Raw genomic sequence first — 21,031 nt, 5'->3', positions numbered from 1 at the left:
TAATAAGGCAAAAGTGATTTTATTAAATACAGAAAGTAGGATCAGATGGGGTCATGTGTAAGAAAGAAAGGAAGAAAGATGTGTATGTCTGAGAATGGACGGAGGGTAGATAGACACCGGGGGGCTGGGACATACAGTGGGTACCACTGTACTGGGACATACAGTGGGTACTCCTTGGTTAAATCCCCCCAAACCACCCTGAAATGCAGCTACCAATTCTTAACTCCTTTTATTTTCGATCAAACACACAATTCCCATCTAAGTTGCGAGTTAAACGATGGAGCAAATGAGACTCTTCTCCCTCGCCAGAGTCCACGTTGACCAGACCTCAGGACACTACAGCCCTGCACACACACACACACAAGGAAATCCAGTCCCTGCCGTGGGATGGTGGTAGAGGATTGAGGGGCACGGGGCTGAGCTCAAGCTCCAGCGTGGGCTGCCCCACGGGGACGTCCGGGGAAGGACTCTGCCCTCGCTGCTCTGGGTTCTGCAGAGCTCAGACCCTTCAGCGGCCGTTGTCGCGCCCTCCGCGCTGCCGTGGAACATGGTCCCTCCCTGTGTCCGGAGAGGGGGCCGGAGCCCAGGAGGGCTGAAGATGGAGGGAGGGAATGAAGAGGACGAAGCAGTGCTGTCCCCTCACCGCACCTGTGGGACACAGAGAGCAGAGGGGTTCAGCCGGTGCCGCTCACGGGCAGCATCCTCGGCTGGGAGAGCAAGGCCAGAAGGGACCCTTGGGACCATCTAGCCTCGCCCAGCCATGCCTGCATCCTGCCAGGATGTCTGGGTTGAGCTGGAGCTCATCTTCCAGACAGAGACACCAGCCTTGTCAAACCGCCTCAGGGAACGGCCACTGCCCACCGGGTGCCGCACACCAAGTCCCTGGGGAGCCGCAGCTGCCTCCGCCAATTCTCCCTGCTTCTGGTACCAGCCCCATTGCAACGCAGCCCAGCACAGAACCGGCTTCACGGGCACCTCTGGCCCTTTGTGCTTCTGGGCCTGACCACAGATCCTTAGTGATCACGGCTGAGTGCTTATTGATTGACACTCATTGAGCCTTGCTCTTGGAACATTTCCTCTTGCTTCTTAATTAGGGATCGTTCATTTTTGGTCATTGATCATTAATTCCTCATTATTGACAAGTGATTCTTATCAATTGATAATTATTAGCAGCGTATTGATGCTTGATCCTCGATTCTTTAACATTAATTACTGATCTGTGAGTGTTGATTATTGATAATTAATTGCAGATTAATGGCTATTCAGCATTAAGTACAGATCACTCCGTACTGACCAGGGATAGTCAATTCGTGATTATTGATTTCTCAGTGATAAACAATTGGAATTGATAATAGACTGTCGATACTCATATATTGATCACTGCCGCATTAACCTTGATGGGAGCTCATTAATTAGTGATGACGGGTGGTGGATTATTAATAAGTAATCATTCCTGATTCTCTCTCATTGATCGTTGGTCACTGTCAGGAATCAGGGCTGGCAGCAGAGCCAGTCCCAGGCAACCTGACGTGCGCACCTGGCCTGGAACCGGCTGCCTGATTGGCTCCACCCTGATTGCTTGGCAGAGTCAGCAGCCCGGTTCATGAGCCCAGCAGAAGTTCAGCAGCTGCCCAAAGAATTTCCCCAGGGCTGCAATACCAGCTGTGACTCCTTGTTCCAGCCCTGCACCTGCCTTCTTCCCTTCTGGGTCCAGCCCAGCTCCTGCCTTTTTCCCGTCTGGGTCCAGCCCGATTCCTCCCCTCTTCCCGTCTGGGTCCAGCCCAGCTGCTGTCCTGCACCCAGGCTTTCATCCCTCCACGTAACCTGTTCCTAAACCTGAGCTCTGACTCCTGACTTTGCTGTTAGCCTCTGACAACCGTAACATCATAGAGCTGTGGGACAGGGAGAGACCTCCACAGCTCACCTAGTCCCCTCTCCATCCCTGGCAGGTATTTCTCTAACCTGCTCCTAAAAACCTCCAACAATGGCGGATCCACAACCTCCATGGGCAATTCGTTCCAGTATTTACCCAGCCTGACAGTTAGGAAGGTTTTTCCAATATCCAACCTAAACCGCCCTTGCTGCAATTATCGCCCATTGCTTCTTGTCCTGGCCTCCGAGGTTAACAAGTACAATTTTTCACCCTCCTTTTTAGAACAACCTTTTATAGATTTGGAAAATGTTATAATCTCATTCCCCCACCCAGGCCACCCCAGTCTTCTCTTCTCCAGTTTTCTAGCCCTTGAATGATTTTCATTGCTCTCCTATGGTCTTTCTGCAAATTTTCCACATCTTTCCTGAAATATGGTCCCCAGAACTGGATACAAGACTCCAGATGAGGCCTTATCAGTACGGAGTAGAGCAGACTAATTACTTCTCGTATCTTCCTTACAACATTCCTGCTAATACATCCCAGAATTCGTTTTTTTCCCGGTAGTATTACATTGTTGACTCATATTTAGCTTGTGATCCCCTGGGACCCCCAGATCCCTTTCGGCAGTACTCCTCCCTAGGCCGTCATTTCCCATTTGTGTGTGTGCAACTGATTGTTCCTTCCTAAGTGGAGTACCTGGCATTGTCCTTATTGAATTTCATCACTGAATGTGGGTGACTAAGTAGTTCCTGCGGCTGGCGGCTGGCTGCATGCTGATGACGTGGGATCGATTCTTGAGCACGGGTTGTTGCTCTCAGCGGTGACGCGGGACCATGAAGGCAGCTGTTGCTCTTACCTTAAGTAGCGTGATGCCGGCGCTGTACAACAGGCTGAGCAGGAAGAGAGCAATGAAGGCAACAGGTGTCCAGAGACCGTCAGATTCCTCCTATCCTCCTTCAACAGAGATGCCTTGGTCCTCCACTAGGCAGTGAGGAGCTGGGGATGAGACAAACGTGCCGGTTAGAGAGGCCTCTTCGTTAACCCAGGGAGCTGAGTGGGCACAGTGGGGAGCTCCGATCTGGGCTCTGGGCAGGAGATCCCTGTCCAGGGTCAGAGACAGAGGGTCCCTGCCAGGGGAGACCGGGCAGGCTGCAGGGGGAGACCCCCCGTCACAGGCTGCAATTCTCACAGCAGCCTCAGGGATTTCAGCCCCAACTTCCATTAAATTTCATGCCCTTTGGCTCCTTTACACACCCCAGCCACCCCGAGCATGCGATTCCCCTCCCCAGGCCAGCAACAGAGCTGGGCTGAGACCTGCCAATGCATAGCTCAATGGGGCCATGCGCACCCATCCAACAGCGGCATCTTCCCAGCCAATGCCAGCTTGAGCCATGCTGGGACCAGTTCTCGGGCAGCAGAGGCACCAATTCCCCCCGATCCCTATTCTGGGGACCTGGGGAATTTACCCACAGAGCTGTTCTGAGACCTCCCTCAACTCATATCATCCCACAGGCAGTGAGGTCCAATGAACAGAGCACTAGGATGGGACTCAGGACCCCCATGGGTCTATTTCCAGCTCTGTCATTGACTTTGCAGGACCTCAGGCTGTGGCAGTTCAATGATGAGACAGAACACAGCTTTATGCAAGCAAGCAGGCTGGTCAGCTGAGATGGGCTGTTCTGCCCCCCACCTTCCACCTTCTCCTTTTATTATATTTCTCTCCCCTAAGCATTACACACTGCTACCGCAAAAAGATACACAAAGGAATGTATGACGTTGATTAATATACTTATTTACCATCCTTTATCTACTACAATCCTGGTTCTCAGGCCTTGAGCCCAGGCTAAGAAAGCTTCCCACAGTCACTGTCCCAACAATCAAGTTCTCATGGTTCATATCTAGCCCTTGTCCTTGGATAGAGCAATGTGTGCATTGCTTCTACAAAACAGTCAGGGTGTGCCCTGCCTGCTTCCAGGTGGAATAGCTAAACATGAACCCTTCATCAGGCAATTCACTCCCCTCTCTGTGCCTCAGTTTCCCTTCACATCCTTTCTCTGTTTGGACATTTAGCTCTCCTGGGCAGAGACTATCTCTTACTCTATCTGTGTGCAGCTCCTAGCTTTTTGGGGTCCCAAACTCAGTGGAGACCTCTACACACAACTGTAATACACCTAATAACGGGGCCATATGATGGGAACAACTTTTAAGCCACTACCCGCTTGGACTCCATTTCAACCCATGCTCCTAGAAGGGGAAAGATCTGTAGCCCATCACCACATTTGGGCAACACTTGACCAGCCCACCCTCAAGCCCTACGAAAAGGGGGGAAAGGGACGGCCAGCCCATCAGCAACACCCTGAGCTGCCCCATATTCTCAGACACTGGAACAGACGTGATGGCCCCCAACTGACTTCTCCCTTGGGGTGACTCTGCCACCATCATACAGCAGTGACCTCAGTCCCTGTAGGCAGACGTCTCCATGGCCCATTTCTAATTCCTTCAGCCGTCTATGTGGTTGTGTCATGGGGACTGAGTAAAGACCTCTCCCAACTCATCCCACATGGGACACCTCGCAGTCAGAGCCCCTTTCATCCACCACCAGCCTGGGCTCCCCTGGGAACCCGTTCCCAAGAGTTGGAAGGACTCACAGCCCAGCATTCCCTGAGCCTGTCCATGTGTCTTGTCAATGGCATGAACATCGACTGGGAAATGGCCTGGAGCCTCCTCAAATTAGTACACACCTGGGCACTCAAAGGGCTGGCATGAGAGGCCTCAGCTGTCTGGATGTACCAGCTGAAATCTTAATTCACTCACCAGTGCACTCTATGGCCCAGGTAGTGGATGGATAATTGACGTGACCTTCCTAGCTCTGAAACCTTGACTGGTGCATTTGTAGATCTTAAGGCAAGAAGGGACCATTACAGTAACAAGCCTGACCTCCTGTATATCACAGGCCAGAGAATCTCACCCAGCTACCCCTCTATGCAGCCCCATGACTTGTCTTTGCTGGGAGCATATTTTCCAGAATGGACCCCAGGCTGGATGTACAAATCTCGAGATGGCGACTCCACCTCTACCACTGGAAGTTCGTTCCAATGGTCCAATGTATATATTTATACATAGCAATCATGTCTCCTCTCAGCCTTCTTTTGGTTAGGCTAAACAAAACAAGTTCCTTGAGTCTCCTTTCATAAGACAGGTTTTCCATTCCTCGTTTCATCCTAGTAGCCCTTCTCTGTACCTGTTCCAGTTTGAATTCATCCTTCTTAACCATGGGAGACCAGAACTGCACCCAGTATTCCAGGGGAGGTCTCACCAGTGCCTTGTATAACGGTACTAACACCTCCTTATCCCTACTGGAAATACCTCGCCTGACGCATCCCAAGACCGCATTAGCTTTTTTCATGGCCATGTCACATTGGCAGCTCATAGTCATCCTGTGATCAACCAATACTCCAAGGTCCTTCTCCTCCTCTGTTACTTCCAAGTAATGTGTCCCCAGTTTATAACAGAAATTCTTGTTATTAATCCCTAAATGCATAACCTTGCACTTTTCACTGTTAAATTTCATCCTATTACTAAAAAGAAAAGGAGTACTTGTGGCACCTTAGAGACTAACCAATTTATTTGAGCAAGAGCTTTCGTGAGCTACAGCTCACTTCATCGGATGCATACCATGGAAACTGCAGAAGACATTATATACACACAGAGACCATGAAACAATACCTCCTCCCACCCCACTGTCCTGCTGGTTTCCACGGTATGCATCCGATGAAGTGAGCTGTAGCTCACGCTCAAATAAATTGGTTAGTCTCTAAGGTGCCACAAGTACTCCTTTTCTTTTTGCGAATACAGACTAACACGGCTGTTACTCTGCATCCTATTACTATTACTCCAGTTTACAAGGTCATCCAGATCTTCCTGTATGATATCCCGGTCCTTCTTTGTATTGGCAATACCTCCCAGCTTTGTGTCATCCCCAAACATTATTAGCACATTCCTGCTTTTTGTGCCAAGGTCAGTAATAAAAAGATTAAACAAGATTGGTCCCAAAACCGATCCCTGAGGAACTCCACTAGTAACCTCCTTTCAGTCTGACAGTTCACCTTTCAGTGTGACCCGCTGTCGTCTCCCCTTTAACCAGTTACTTATCGACCTTTCAATTTTCATATTGACCCCCATCTTTTCCAATTTAGCTTATAATTCTCCATGTGGAACCGTATCAAATGCCTTACTGAAATCGAGGTAAATTAGATCCACTACGTTCCCTTTGTCTAAAAAATCTGTTACCTTCTCCAAGAAGGAGATCAGGTTGGTTTGGCACGTATTTTGTCCCATTTACCTTTGACCTCAATGTCCTTAACTACTTTCTCCTTCAACATTTTTTCCAAGACCTTGCATACTACAGATGTCAAACTGTAGTTACTCGGATCGCTCTTTTTTCCTTTCTTAAAAATAGGAACTATGATAGCAATTCTCCAGTCATATGGTACAACCCCTGAGTTTACAGATTGATTAAAAATTCTTGCTAACGGGCTTGCAATTTCATGTGCCGGTTCCTTTAATATTCTTGGATGAAGATTATCTGGGCTCCCTGATTTAGTCCCATTAAGCTGTTCGAGTTTGGCTTCTACCTCGGATGTGGTAATATCTACCTCCATATCCTCATTCTCATTTGTCGTCCTACCATTATCCCTAAGCTCCTCATTAGCCTTGTTAAAGACTGAGGCAAAGTATTTGTTTAGATATTGGGCCTTGCCTAGATTATCCTTAACCTCCACTCCATCCTCAGTGTTTAGCGGTCCCACTTCTTTCTTTGTTTTCTTCTTATTTATATGGCTTGTGACAGGGCAAGGCCAGATGGCTATGGAAAAGTAGTGGGAGATAGATAGATTAGCTCCAGGCTAAACAAATCCCTGGTACCAGGATAAGTGAAATGGCAGCTGTTCCAGGTCAATTAAGACATCTGGGGCCAATTAAGAACTTTCCAGAAGGCAGGGAGAAGGCTAGGTTGATTGGGACACCTGAAGCCAATCAGGGGCTGGCTGAAACTAGTTCAAAGCCTCCCAGTCAGTCAGGTGGGTGTGCATGTCAGGAGATGTGGGAGGAAGTTGCGCTGTTGGAGAGGCTGAGTAGTACACACCATATCAGACACAAGGAAGGAGGCCCTGAGGTAAGGGTGAAGTGGAGCTTGAGGAAGTGAGGGCTGCTGTGGGGGAAGTAGCCCAGGGAATTCTACATGTCATGTTTCTAAAAGGTCAGCTACCATAGCTGATACTATTAGGGTCCTGGGCTGGAGCCCGGAGTAGACGGTGGGCCCGGGCTCCCCACCACCACCACCGTTGCCCCCTGATTAATCACTGAGACTGGGAGACAACAGAGACTGTGCAAGGAAGGATAACTTCTCCTCACCTCCCTCACTGGCTTATGATGAAAATGGCTCAGTAGACTGTGACCCTTGTCTCTAGAGAGAGAAGGGTTACGGGGAGGGTCACAGTGAGCCTCTGAGGCTAGCAAAATGCACCAGGAAACACGGGACCCACAGAGGCAAGGACAGAGCTTTGTCACAGGCTATAGAACCTTTTACTATTGCTTTTTGTTGCGGTCCAAATACAAGACAGAACAAGGCTTTAAGCAAGCAAGCAGGCTGGTCTGTCTTGTCAGCTTTCCACCCTCTCTTTTATTCTCCCCCTCCTCCTGCGCATTACATACTCCAACAGATAAAAGGAATACACTGGCTTTGTTTAATATTCTTATTTACCAATTTCTATCTACCGCATTCCATGCTCTCGGGCCTTGAGCCCAGTCCTGGGAGGCTTCCCACAGTTCATGTCCTCTGGGCGAGTTTCCAACATTCATGCCCTTGAGAGGAGCCGTGTGTGCACTGCTCCTACACAACACTCAGGGTGTGCCCTGAATGTTGCCAAGTGCATGAACCCTGCATGAATCCTTCATCCCCTCCTTTTTTGTTTATTTGTGCTCGGCCATCTCATGGTAGCCATCAATTTGCTTTTCAAGCCATTAACTCCCAGACAGACAAGGTCATAACTCGTGGAGCCTGCCAGGGCGGGTCTCGACAAAGCCTTAACAAAAAGGAAATACATTGCACATAGCAACAGCAAAAAATAAGCCCAAGAGGGTAAAGTGTAGTTGGCCGGGCCCCAATTAGCCATGCTAGAGTACTGGGAAGAGAGGTTCGCGTAAGCAGCAAGCATCATCTCATTCCCTATTTCCTCAGGGTGATCACATACTGGAATAAGGCACGTACCTAACAATTCTTCAGCTGCTACAAAATCAGATAAACAAAAGTGGGTAACATTTGCTATTGAAGCCAATCTTTCCCATAGGTTATATGTCATTCGGGCCCGTAACGGAGGAGGCGCTGCCGAGTCAACCCCTACAGGAAATAGCAGGCACATAAGGCACACAATCAATACACAATTAGCAGTGATTTGGGCGAGAATGGCCACAAACAGAGTCTCAGGAGTCTCTGGCTGTTGATCTGCTGCCAGTCTTCGTTGAGCCGCGGCAACCAATGCTTTCACTACTCCCCATGTCACGGGCTGGCTTGGGATGCTACGTCTCCTCCATCTCCATCCCGCCATTGTCGACCCGGGAGGCACCACGTTCTCCTCCAAGGTCAGCTGAAACTCCGGTATGGGGTTCGACAGCCCCTGGTGTCACGCCATGCTGTTTCAGTGCCGGTCGCACACACCGGGCCGGAACCCACAACACTCCTGCAGGGAGAGACAGAGCAGCATATCCCCGACCCCAAGTAATTAAAGGTACTGGGCCCAACCATTGCGGATCGGGCAGCTGACGGTAATAGACACGCGGTCTTTCCAGTACCTCGGACTTATGAAAATGCCAATCCGCGGGGGTCTGCTGATCTGTATTCAGTATTAAATTATTTAAAGTAAACAAAAGGACATGCAATTGTTGCTGAATGTCTCCTAAGGTTCGGAGATGCAGCTCCCCTTGTTTTAATTGTTTATCAAGCAAGGGAAAAGAAGTCCAGGATAGCTGGCTGTATTTCAAGGAATCCCTGTTGAGCTTACAGGGACAAACCATCCCGATGTGTCGAAAGAATAGTAAGTATGGCAGGCGACCAGCTTGGCTTAACGGTGAAATCCTAGCAGATCTTAAGCATAAAAAAGAAGCTTACAAGAAGTGGAAGTTTGGACATATGACCAGGGGAGAGTATAAAAATATTGCTCGGGCATGTAGGAATGAAATTAGGAGGCCCAAATCGCACCTGGAGCTGCAGTTAGCGAGAGATGTCAAGAGTAACAAGAAGGGTTTCTTCAGGTGTGTTGGCAACAAGAAGAAAGCCAAGGAAAGTGTGGGCCCCTTAATGAATGAGGGAGGCAACCTAGTGACAGAGGATGTGGAAAAAGCTAATGTACTCAATGCTTTTTTTGCCTCTGTCTTCACGAACAAGGTCAGCTCCCAGACTGCTGCGCTGGGCATCACAACATGGGGAGTAGATGGCCAGCCCTCTGTGGAGAAAGAGGTGGTTAGGGACTATTTAGAAAAGCTGGACGTGCACAAGTCCATGGGGCCGGACAAGTTGCATCCGAGAGTGCTAAAGGAACTGGCGGCTGTGATTGCAGAGCCATTGGCCATTATCTTTGAAAACTCGTGGCGAACGGGGGATGAAGGGTTAATGTTTAGCTATTCCACATGGAAGCAGGCGGGGCACACCCTGACTGTTTCCTAGGAGCAATGCACACATTGCTCTATCCAAGGACAAGGGCTAGATATGAACCATGAGAACTTGATTGTTTGGACAGCAACTGTGGGAGGCTTTTTTAGCCTGGGCTCAAGGCCTGAGAACCAGGATTGTAGTAGATAGAGGATGGTAACTAAGCATATGAATCAACGTCATACATTCCTTTGTGTAGCAGTGTGTAATGCTTAGGGGGAGAAATATAATAAAAGGAGAAGGTGGAAGGCGGGGGGGCAGAACAGCCCATCTCCGCTGACCAGCCTGTTTGCTTGCATAAAGCTGTGTTCTGTCTCATCACTGAACCGCCACAGGGGGAAGTCCCGGATGACTGGAAAAAGGCTAATGTAGTGCCAATCTTTAAAAAAGGGAAGAAGGAGGATTCTGGGAACTACAGGCCAGTCAGCCTCACTTCAGTCCCCGGAAAAATCATGGAGCAGGTCCTCAAAGAATCAATCCTGAAGCACTTACATGAGAGGAAAGTGATCAGGAACAGTCAGCATGGATTCACCAAGGGAAGGTCATGCCTGACTAATCTAATCGCCTTCTATGATGAGATTATTGGTTCTGTGGATGAAGGGAAAGCAGTGGATGTATTGTTTCTTGACTTTAGCAAAGCTTTTGACACGGTCTCCCACAGTATTCTTGTCAGCAAGTTAAGGAAGTATGGGCTGGATGAATGCACTATAAGGTGGGTAGAAAGTTGGCTAGATTGTCGGGCTCAACGGGTAGTGATCAATGGCTCCATGTCTAGTTGGCAGCCGGTGTCAAGTGGAGTGCCCCAGGGGTTGGTCCTGGGGCCGGTTTTGTTCAATATCTTCATAAATGATCTGGAGGATGGTGTGGATTGTACTCTCAGCAAATTTGCGGATGATACTAAACTGGGAGGAGTGGTAGATATGCTGGAGGGCAGGGATAGGATACAGAGGGACCTAGACAAATTGGAGGATTGGGCCAAAAGAAATCTGATGAGGTTCAATAAGGATAAGTGCAGGGTCCTGCACTTAGGACGGAAGAACCCACTGCACAGCTACAGACTAGGGACCGAATGGCTAGGCAGCAGTTCTGCAGAAAAGGACCTAGGGGTGACAGTGGACGAGAAGCTGGATATGAGTCAGCAGTGTGCCCTTGTTGCCAAGAAGGCCAATGGCATTTTGGGATGTATAAGTAGGGGCATAGCGAGCAGATCGAGGGACGTGATCGTCCCCCTCTATTCGACATTGGTGAGGCCTCATCTGGAGTACTGTGTCCAGTTTTGGGCCCCACACTACAAGAAGGATGTGGATAAATTGGAGAGAGTCCAGCGAAGGGCAACAAAAATTATTAGGGGTCTGGAACACATGACTTCTGAGGAGAGGCTGAGGGAACTGGGATTGTTTAGCCTGCAGAAGAGAAGAATGAGGGGGGATTTGATAGCTGCTTTCAACTACCTGAGAGGTGGTTCCAGAGAGGATGGTTCTAGACTGTTCTCAGTGGTAGAAGAGGACAGGACAAGGAGTAATGGTCTCAAGTTGCAGTGGGGGAGGTTTAGGTTGGATATTAGGAAAAACTTTTTCATTAGGAGGGTGGTGAAACACTGGAATGCGTTACCTAGGGAGGTAGTAGAATCTCCTTCCTTAGAAGTTTTTAAGGTCAGGCTTGACAAAGCCCTGGCTGGGATGATTTAATTGGGGATTGGTCCTGCTTTGAGCAGGGGGTTGGACTAGATGACCTCCTGAGGTCCCTTCCAACCCTGATATTCTATGATTCTATGAGATGGGGGATCAGGGCTCTATTCCCACCTCTCCCACTGACCTGCAGTGTGACCAGAGACAAGCCACCTGGGCTGGGGTCTTTAAAGGACTCTTAGGAAATTAGGTGCCAGTGAAGATAAACTCACAATTGCAGTGGGAGTTGGGTGTCTTGCTTCTTTATAGCATCCCTATTTTAATCCTTTTGTGCCAAAATATCCCATCCCAGCCTCTGTCTGCTTAGACTATCAGCTCCTTGGTTCCAGGACATTTGCTCTGTGTGTGTTCATACAGGGCCCATCCAATGGGGCTCTGACCTCAGTCAGGAGATCTAGGAGTTGCAATATCATAAATAATAATGGATGGATAGCAACTCACTGCAGAGGGATGGACAGGTAGAAACATGACAATGCATGAAGATGGATGGATGCAGAGAGAAGATTGCATAATTTTGCATGCATGGACATTGTAGAATCAAAGCAACAGGTATAGAATCATGCGATATCAGGGTTCGAAGGAACCTCAGGAGGTCATCTAGTCCAAGCCCCTGCTCAAAGCAGGACCAATCCCCTATTTTTGCCCCAGATCCCTAAGTGGCCCCCTCAAGGATTGAACTCACAACCCTGGGTTTAGCAAGCCAATGCTCAAAATACTGAGCTATCCCTCCCCCAGAGCCTAGGATGGGTGGATGGATCCTGTTTGGAAGAATGAATTGATGTAGTCTATAAAGAAAGAAAGAAAGAAAGAAAGAAAGAAAGAAAGAAAGAAAGAAAGAAAGAAAGAAAGAAAGGTGGGGGGATACATCTAGATATTGTGGGAAGAAGTGTGGATGGGTGGATGAGACACAGAGACAGTCTCCGCCAGAAGACACACCCTTCATCACAAACTCTGGCATGCTGCATTTTTATTTGGGCATATTCCACACACAGCCACGCTCTGTACACCAGAGCTCCCACAGCTTTACACACAGGCTAAGAGGAATCCCAGAGCCCACGAGGTTCCCTGGCCATCTCAGATACGCCGTGAGGAGCCCACGCGGCTCTGCTCCTCAGTAGCAGGTGACGTCGGTATCGGACAAGATCACAGAGACATTGACGGCGGTGGGTTTACCGGAGGCTTTGTCCACGCTCCGGTGGACGAAGGTCATGGGCAGACCCTCGTGCCCCACCACGCAGGCGTACGTGTCCCCCCGCTCCCATTCAGATGCCAAGACATTGAACTTGCTGTAGATGAAGTAGCGCTCCTCCTTCCCGGCCTCCCGGACGGGGCCGATGTTGGTGTAGGCTTCCTGGGGCACGGGCCGGTCCTGCTGGGTCCATGTCACCAAGATGGCTCTGGGCCGGAAGCCGGAGGCCAGGCAGGTGATGGTGGCCGATTCCCGGAGAGCCAGCTCCTCAGCGTGAGGAGGGGAGATGTAGACAGAAGGGGCCCGGAGGGAAACCACTGCCATGAGAAACAGCAAAGGGTTGATGCGAAGGATTGGGACCCAGGAGTCCTGGCTACCACCCTCCACCCTCATCACCCTGCTATATCCCACGAGACCCCCCACTCCCGACCCAGACCCATGGATACAATCCAGGAGTTCGGCCCACACTAACCCACCAGATCCAAATACCTTCCCTGAAAAGGGGCTAGAACTCAGGACTCATGGCTTCCAGTCTCCCTATTCTAACCCACGACATCCCACTCCCCTCCCAGAGACAGAAAAAGAACCCAGGAGTCCTGACTCTGTCCCCCTCTGTCTCATAAATTTGCCCATTTCATCCCACCCACAAATTTGCGACTCCCAGTCCCAAAGACCTCAAGCCGGATCACAGCTAGCACCCCCTAGAGACAGAAGGTCCCGTGTCCCATTCCCCACATCCTGAGCCAGCCACTCTCCCAAGCCTGCAGCCAGATTAGAGCTGGCGCCCCCTACAGGTGAAAGGCTGAGTTCTTACTGTGTCTCTTGCGGATGCTCTTGACAATGGCCGACGGGATGTCTTGGTGCTTCACGGTGCAGGTGAACTCCTCCCCCGCCTGCCACTCCTCCACGCACACCCGCAGGATGCTGGTTGCACTGTAGGTGCCATCTTCCTGCAGCACTGGCTCCCTGGAGACCACAGCCAACGGGCCCCCACTACCCCGGTTCCAGGAGACCTCCAGGCTGCCGGGGATTTCCATGCCACTCACCAAACAACTGATGGTGGCGTTCTGCCCTATGTAGAGCTTCTCCAGGGAAGGGGGAAGGAGAGAGACCTCCAGAGGGTGTCGATTACAGTTGCTGACACCTGGTGGGGGGCAGGAGGCAGCGTTGAGGGCTGGGGTGAGCAAATATTTCAACAGGCATGAGGTGGTAACTGAGTGCCTCTCTCTCAGGGGCGCAAAGCCCAGGGGCTGTTTGGGAAAGGGGCTGAGGGTCACTGGAGGTGAAAATAGGGCACTGGGTTCCCTGGTAGAAGGGGCGGGACCCTCATCTTATGGAGCAGGGGGAAAATGGCTGAGATTTTCCAACCAACCGAGAGATTGGGATTCCTGTGTCCCATTATGTTTATTTGGGTCTCCGGGTCACAGGAGCAAATCTGAAGATCTCTGGTTTTGTTGGGAAAAAGTCCCATTGCGGAAAACATGGCTGGGAACAGACCAGCCATGGTGGCTCAAATCTGACGGGAGTCCTGGCACCCGGGGACAATGTCTTCTATTGAATGTTGTGTGAAGGATATGCATGGTGTCACTCATGAGATTAGTTTCTAAAGTGGATGCTGCTGGAGCTGGGATTCCAGATTCATATGGACGCCCAAGCCCCACTGTGGGGTTTATCTCCTTTGTTTGCATGAATTCATCAGCTTCTGAATCCGATATGGAATCTGCCCCACCCCAGCTCATCTTTTCCTTGAGAACAGATTTTAATTGGGTGCCTGTCATGGCTGCAAATCCATGAAGACTTTCCTAATGTGCCAGCAACAAATTTGAAGAATAAGAAGGGACAATAAGGGCAAAATTGTGAATCTGCCATCGTGGGAATCCATGTTCAAGTGTGGAGCAAACAACACCCAGGGCGATCCATGGTTAAGAAGAAAAGAACATTTTCAGCGAACCACCTCCCAGCCATGAAAGATCTCTTTGAACTTTCCCTAAGAGCAAGAGTGTCCACCCCAATGTCTTGGCCAAATCACAGCCCAATGAGATTACATTCTGCACCCTCCCTTAAATTCTCTCTTGCAATTAGGACAGTTTTCCTGCACTTCCTTTAGTGGTGATATGCTCTGTGAGGCTGTGGAATCATCTCCTCCAGGGGTGGGGTGGGATCCCCATTACTTGGGGCATTTCGGACTGGATAATGCCTTGGAAATACAGGGAACTCTCCTGCACTGGAGTGGAGGGGACATTCTCCACCCAGCTCAGGTGGCAATAAGTCTTGGTTTCACCAAAGACAGCATCATAATGGAGATAGAAATCCTTCATTGCCACCCCTCCCATGAGGGCTCACATGGAGTCATGCGGTTGTTCATGCCATTGGCTGGACAGGATAAGAACACGTGTGAACATCCCCAAATTAAAACCTGCCTCTGAGAATCCACTTACCGAGGGACACCTTTTCCACAACCCTCTTGGGCTCTTCCATGGCTGGGTGATGCACCACCCAGGTGTAATTTCCTTCTCCTTGACTTTGCTCAACCTTCAGGATGCTGTAGGCAGAGAAAGTGCCATTTCCTGACACAGGGCCACTGTTGTAACTGGACTTGAGTTCCGGGGAGTTATTCTTCAACCATGACATGCTGATCTCTTCAGGGTAAAAGCCACTAGCTTCGCAGATGAGAATAAAGGAGACACTGTTCCCAGAGATGTCTTCGTGGTAGGCTCGGGAGACGGTGACTGTGGGCTCCTTCTTACTGATGCTTAAATGAAAAAAAAGAGGGGCAAGAGAAAAATAAGATTTGGTTAGCATGTCTAAGTTACGGACTTAGATCCAGCAGCTATCACTGTGTGAAGGGGCCAGGGAGGGCAGTTGTTCAGAGTATGTGTGAAACTAGACCAGGCAAAACAAAAAGCCAACCATTGAGCATCATCTCCCTTGAAACTCAAAGACTCAACTGGACCATCACCCAAAGACTCAACTGAACTCCAAAGCCTTCCCCGCAGAATGTACAGTGAACTTCAACCTTAAAAGGCAACAACTTAACATCATTATCTTCATCTTCATCACCATCGTCATATTCATTTTCTTCACCTCCCTTGTCTTCATAATTACTTCCTTCCTCTTTATCATCCTCTGTTTCAGATCAAAATCTTCATCATCATCCTTTTCCTCTTTATCTTCATCATCTCCTTCAGCATTCTAACATTCTTTCTCTTTTCTCCTTCAGCATCTTCATTTCCTTCTTCATTGTCATTGACATCATCTTCATCCCCTTCGAGATCATCATCCTAATCATTATCCTCAGCTTGGTTTTACCGTAATGCAGATGGGCAGGGGACTTTCAGCTAGTCCTGCGTCCCAAACCTGAACCCTCACCCCAAGCCTTGAACCACACTATTTCCTCTTCACCCCAAGTCTCCGCCATGCATCATCATGACATTGGGTCACCAACCCATTTGCTCACTCAGATGGAGCCTCTTCCCTCCTTCAAACGCTCACAGCAAAATTCAACACAATCAAGATTTTCAAAGGCTGGCTAAGGGACTTGGACATCTTGGGTATTTCAATGGGATTTGGGAACCTAACTCCACTGGACACTCTTAGAGAGTCTCACAAGAAATATCCCTGAAAAGCCGAATGCCGGATGACAAGCACCAGCCTGATTTCCAGAGATAAGAAGAACAAATGCACATCAGACCAGAGTCACAAATAGGACACTCAAAGTCCCTCAAAGGCCACATCCCCGGATCCCAGGGAGCCAAGGGAGTGAAAGTTTTAGAGGAGCTGGCATTCAATGATAAGAAGAAAGTGAGTACTGGGAAAACCTCTAAACTGGATATTAACGGTGATCCCCTGAATGAGAGATTCACAGGGGAAATATTAATTACGGCTGAAATACACCCCTGTGCTGAGGGCCTCGGCTCTGCTAAAGAGTTATTTGAGGGGTTTAACTGGGACTTCAAGGCTTCCTAGGACTTGTGTGGGGTGAGTTTCACCCTCTAATCCCAGTTAACAGTGACTGGAGTTTGCCTTTCCCTTTGAGATGACAAGGCTACTCACCTGTATTGCTCATGGTTATGTCCTGGGTTAGTTCTCCAGAACAGAGTGTGGTCACTTTGCAGGTAAATATGGTGCCTTGTCCCCATTGGGCAGTGACACAGGGGGAGAACTGACAAGGCTGGTGGTCCCGTTGCTGTTCTTCTTGAAAGTTTCTGTCTTCGCCACAGAGCTGACTTGCCCATCCACTTTCTATGCGATTCTGCTGGCTGCTAAGTCATAACCCAAAACTAGACAGGTAACATGACCAGAATTTTTGATAACGTCTTCATAGGAGGGTTTGGTTAAGTAGATGGTTGGGTCAAGTGAACTTCTGAGGCAGGCTGAGAAATGCAAAGAGATGTCATTGACCAGCATAAATAATGTGGAAAGGCAGAAAAAGACTATCGAAATCTAATCTAATCTAATCTATCCATCCATCCATCCCCATCAGAACACTGGTAGTATCCACCCCATCCATCCATCCATCCCCCCATTATATCTCTTTCTCTTCCCTTCCACCTACAGTATCAATTTCTCTGTGGTACTCCTATGTCTCCCATCACACTGGGGTCTAGGTGCAGTCCCACCTACCCTTAGGCAGGGCTGGTTTCTGAGTAACTCTCCACCCCACCTCCCCACCATGCAGAGGCGTAGCCCCTCACCCAAGCACTTGCTGGCATTGTGCATGGAGAGCTCTGTTCCCACTGCTGGGTGGGTCACTTGACAGGTGTAGACATCCCCCGTCTCCCAGCTCTGCCTGGTGACGGTCATGCGGCTCTGCCCCATGTAGGAGCCATCTGTGCCCATTGCAGAGGAAAAAGCCAGGGTGCGGGGGCTCCTCTCCTTTCCATTCACCAGCCATTTCACGTTGGCTTTGCCGGGTTTGAAGCTCAGGAGGAGACAAACCAGCTCCAGCTGGCTCTTTGTGGCGCTGTCCTCACAGGTGGGGACCAGGAGGTGAACCTGGGGTGGCATTGTCAAACCACACACTGAGAGCAGAGAGAGGGGAAAACACAGTCCAACGTCACTCTCTGTAGATCCCCACTCCCCTTCCCAAGAGAGTGCTAACTCTACAGTCCTCCCAGCACTGGCAAAAACCCCACCTTGTTGTGCTGTGTTTACACTGCGTACTTTATTCAGCCTCTAGGGATTAACTTCACAGCCATGTAAGGGATTAAAACAAATGGGAACAGGGCCCTTAAATCATTTAGGCAAATATTGAATGCCTCCGTGCATTCTTTCTGCACATGCTGCTGGAGTGTGTTCTCCCTGGTAAACAGCAGGGACAAAGCTGGAACTTGAGCTGTGTTTCTTTGAACTTCTTTTCCTTAATTAATGTCCCATTTAAGGGGGACTGTGGCGCTGTAGAGCATGACATGGCATCAGAAGAAAACCTGGGAGAGGACTGACTGTGTCTGATTATGGAAAAAGGGTCAAATGCTCAGGTGATGTAAGTCGACACAGGGCAACTGACTTCCGTGGAGATCAGTCGATTTACACCCATTCAAGTTCTGACCCCAGAATGCCTAGGTTTGCTGCTCTGGGGTTGTATCCATTTCAAAAGATGCCCGAGAACAGCCGGAGTGCAAGAAACACACACAGCTCCATGACAAAGAGGTGTAAGCGAGTGCTAGCTTGTAAGGGGGTGTAGCCCCGTTAGGGCCAGTGGTTGCTGGGAATTGGAGTTTCATGGGGCTGCTTGCTGCAGTCTATATAAGGGAAAGCTTCTGGCTCAGTGCTGAGGAAAGCACCTGAGGGGGAAATATCTAGATGTGGACCAGGCAGGAGGGTTAGGAACCATGCGGGAAAGGGGACCTTGTGGGAAAGGGGGGGTGTGCTCCCCATCCAGCTGGCTGAACGCTGGGGGGGCCCCGGGTGGCTGGGAGCCTGTGCTCTGAGTTCCACTGGTTTTGCTTTGAGTCCTTCTGTGTGAACAAACCTGGCCTTTGGACTGAAGCAGCGAATGAGCTTTGTTCTACCCCCCCGGTGGGAGGAGTCTGGGTCTGGGTTTGGGTTTGGGTTTGGGTTTGGGTGAGGGTGAGGGAGTAAGGCAGTGAGCCGAAGATTTCCCCTGTACAGAAGGGCAGCATGAGGCTTAGGTGCCATTTCAGACCAGCTGCGTGTCTAAGATTTCCCAAGGTGCCTGAGGGATTTACGTGCCAAGTGCCCAGGGGAACCGGGGGCCTAAATATTTTAGGCAGGGCTGAAAAACCTCCCCTTTAGTGGAACATAGGTCTCTGCCCAGGGGTGCGTTTCACCCTGAGGTTTCCCTCATTCCAGGGCCCACGGAGAGGGGCACTGGGGGCGGGAGTTCTGCAATGACAAAGCACCAGGGCTCAGTGTGTTTCAACACGGGGCCAAACTTTCCCCACTCTTGCAGGGTGAGATTTTTCCAAAGGCACCTACGGGATGTGGATTAAGATTAACTGGCTCCCAGACCCTCTAGGCGCTTTGAAAATCTCAGCCTGGCTGCCCCCTCCTCCCCCCGCCGCATGTCTTACATTCCTGAGGGAACTTCCCGGACACTGTCTTCCCTGTGCCTTGATGCGTCACGTCGCACTGGTAGGGGTCGCCCTGCCGGGAACTGTCGGAGGGGATCAGCAGGCTGCTCTGGGTGTGGAGCCCATTGCTCATCGTCACCTCTGGGAATGTTTTGACCCCCTTGGTCACTTGGCCAGAATTCCACTTGATGTCCACTGGTGATGGCAAATAGCCAGTTACGAGGCAGGCCAAGCTGGTGTCCGGGGGCACATTGCTGGTCTTGCTGCAGCAGGGAACCAGGGGGAAGACGGAGGGGGCTGTGCGGGTCGCTGGAAAAAGAAAGAGAATATGAGAGAAACCATCAAAAGGGGAAACTCTGAAAACCAGGCCACTGATCTACCAGTGTAAACCTGGAGCAACTCCAGTGGACTCGCTCTGGTTTTGTGCAAGTGATGCTGAAAGGAGACTCTGGTCCTTTAGAAGGCAGAAATATTCCCCACACGTGAAGGATTCATGCAGGGTTCATGCACTTGACAACATTCAGGGCACACCCTGAGTGTTGTGTAGGAGCAGTGCACACACGGCTCCTCTCAAGGGCATGAACGTTGGAAATTCGCCCAGAGGACATGAACTGTGGGAAGCCTCCCAGGACTGGGCTCAAGGCCCGAGAGCAAGGAAATTGGTAAATAAGAATATTAAACAAAGCCAGTGTATTCCTTTTATCTGTTGGAGAATGTAATGCACAGGAGGAGGGGGAGAATAAAAGAGAGGGTGGAAAGCTGACAAGACAGACCAGCCTGCTTGCTTGCTTAAAGCCTTGTTCTGTCTTGTATTTGGACCGCAACACACACGCCTCACAATGTGAGTCCAGCCCTCCTCAGCTCTCCAGTGTGAAGCGAGCATCAGTACTGTTATTGAACAGATGGGGAAACTGAGGCCTGGAGAGATGACGTGTGAAGAGTTCATGTAGCGTTCATGCACCTGGAAACAGTCAGGGCACACCCTGACTGTTGTGTAGGAGCAATGCACACATTGCTCTGCTCTGTCCAAGGACATGGACCATGAAAACATGGACCATCTGGGAAGTCAAAATAAGGACATCAACCGTGGGAAGCTTCCTCGGCCTAGGCTCAAGCCCTGAGAACAAAGACTGTAGTAGATAGAGGCTGGTAAATAAGAATATTAATCAAAGTCATATTATTTCCTTTGTTGATGCCTTTTGCGGTCGGAGTATGTAATGCGCAGGGGGGAGAGAAATTAAAGAGGGGTGGAAAAGCTGAAAGGGGCAATCCAGTCACCAAACCAGCCTGCTTGCTTGCCTAAAGCCGTGTCCTGTCTTGTATTGAACTGCCACAACGTGGCTTCCCCAAGGTGACAGGGGGAGTCTGTGGGAGATCTGGGAACCGAAGCCAGCTCCCTAAGTCCCTTCCTCTGTTTGATGACAAGACCGTTTGCTAAAGCTAGGGAAGAGCCCTCCATGAGTCATAGATGGATGAGATAACTCAACACGCGCGCTGTCTCCTCTGGTCCCTGCCCTTCTGTGCAAACAGATCTTTCAAACCATACACCTCGGATTCTGGGCTCTTCAGTCTGCCTCTCCGGGACACTGACAGGTCCAGGGGAAATTCACTGAGGATGAAATATTCACTCCCAGCTGGCTTTCCCAATTTTACAGTATTTTGGGGGTTCCAGTCCTTATTTCTGGATTCTGGTGGACTCTCCATGACACGGAGTCCTTAAAGCCAGCTTTGGCCTCTCTTTCTAACTGCTCTGCTCGACCAGAAGGTGGGGCTTGGGCCAGGGATCGCCGGGGGACGTGCCAATCACGGTGATCCCTTCTTCTGCCCTAAAACTCCACGAATTGATGAGTTTAAACAGGTCAAATTGCAGTGAACATTCCACCACCAGTCATCGTGCGACAAACCACCCAACTACTTCTCACCACCTTCGCAGGGGCAAGGACCAGAAGAGACCCTTTGTGTAATAAAGACAAACTGCCAGGAGACGTTAAAATAAAGAAAAGATGGCTAGAAGCGAGACACGAAACTTGTGTGCAACGATGT

The 21,031-nt window shown here is 49.9% G+C and overlaps 1 pseudogene; it reads right to left on the bottom strand.

The window, feature by feature from the left end:
* Positions 1-639: 639 nt before the first annotated feature.
* On the bottom strand, positions 640-20,880 carry LOC140896785 (Ig mu chain C region membrane-bound form-like; annotated as a pseudogene).
* Between the last annotated feature and the right edge of the window lie 151 nt (positions 20,881-21,031).

The sequence above is a fragment of the Lepidochelys kempii genome, chromosome 13 (genome assembly GCF_965140265.1).
Source record: "Lepidochelys kempii isolate rLepKem1 chromosome 13, rLepKem1.hap2, whole genome shotgun sequence".
NCBI classification, from domain to species: Eukaryota; Metazoa; Chordata; order Testudines; family Cheloniidae; genus Lepidochelys; species Lepidochelys kempii.
Note: the sequence above shows the minus strand (reverse complement) of the source record. Positions and strands in the feature narration are given on the sequence as shown.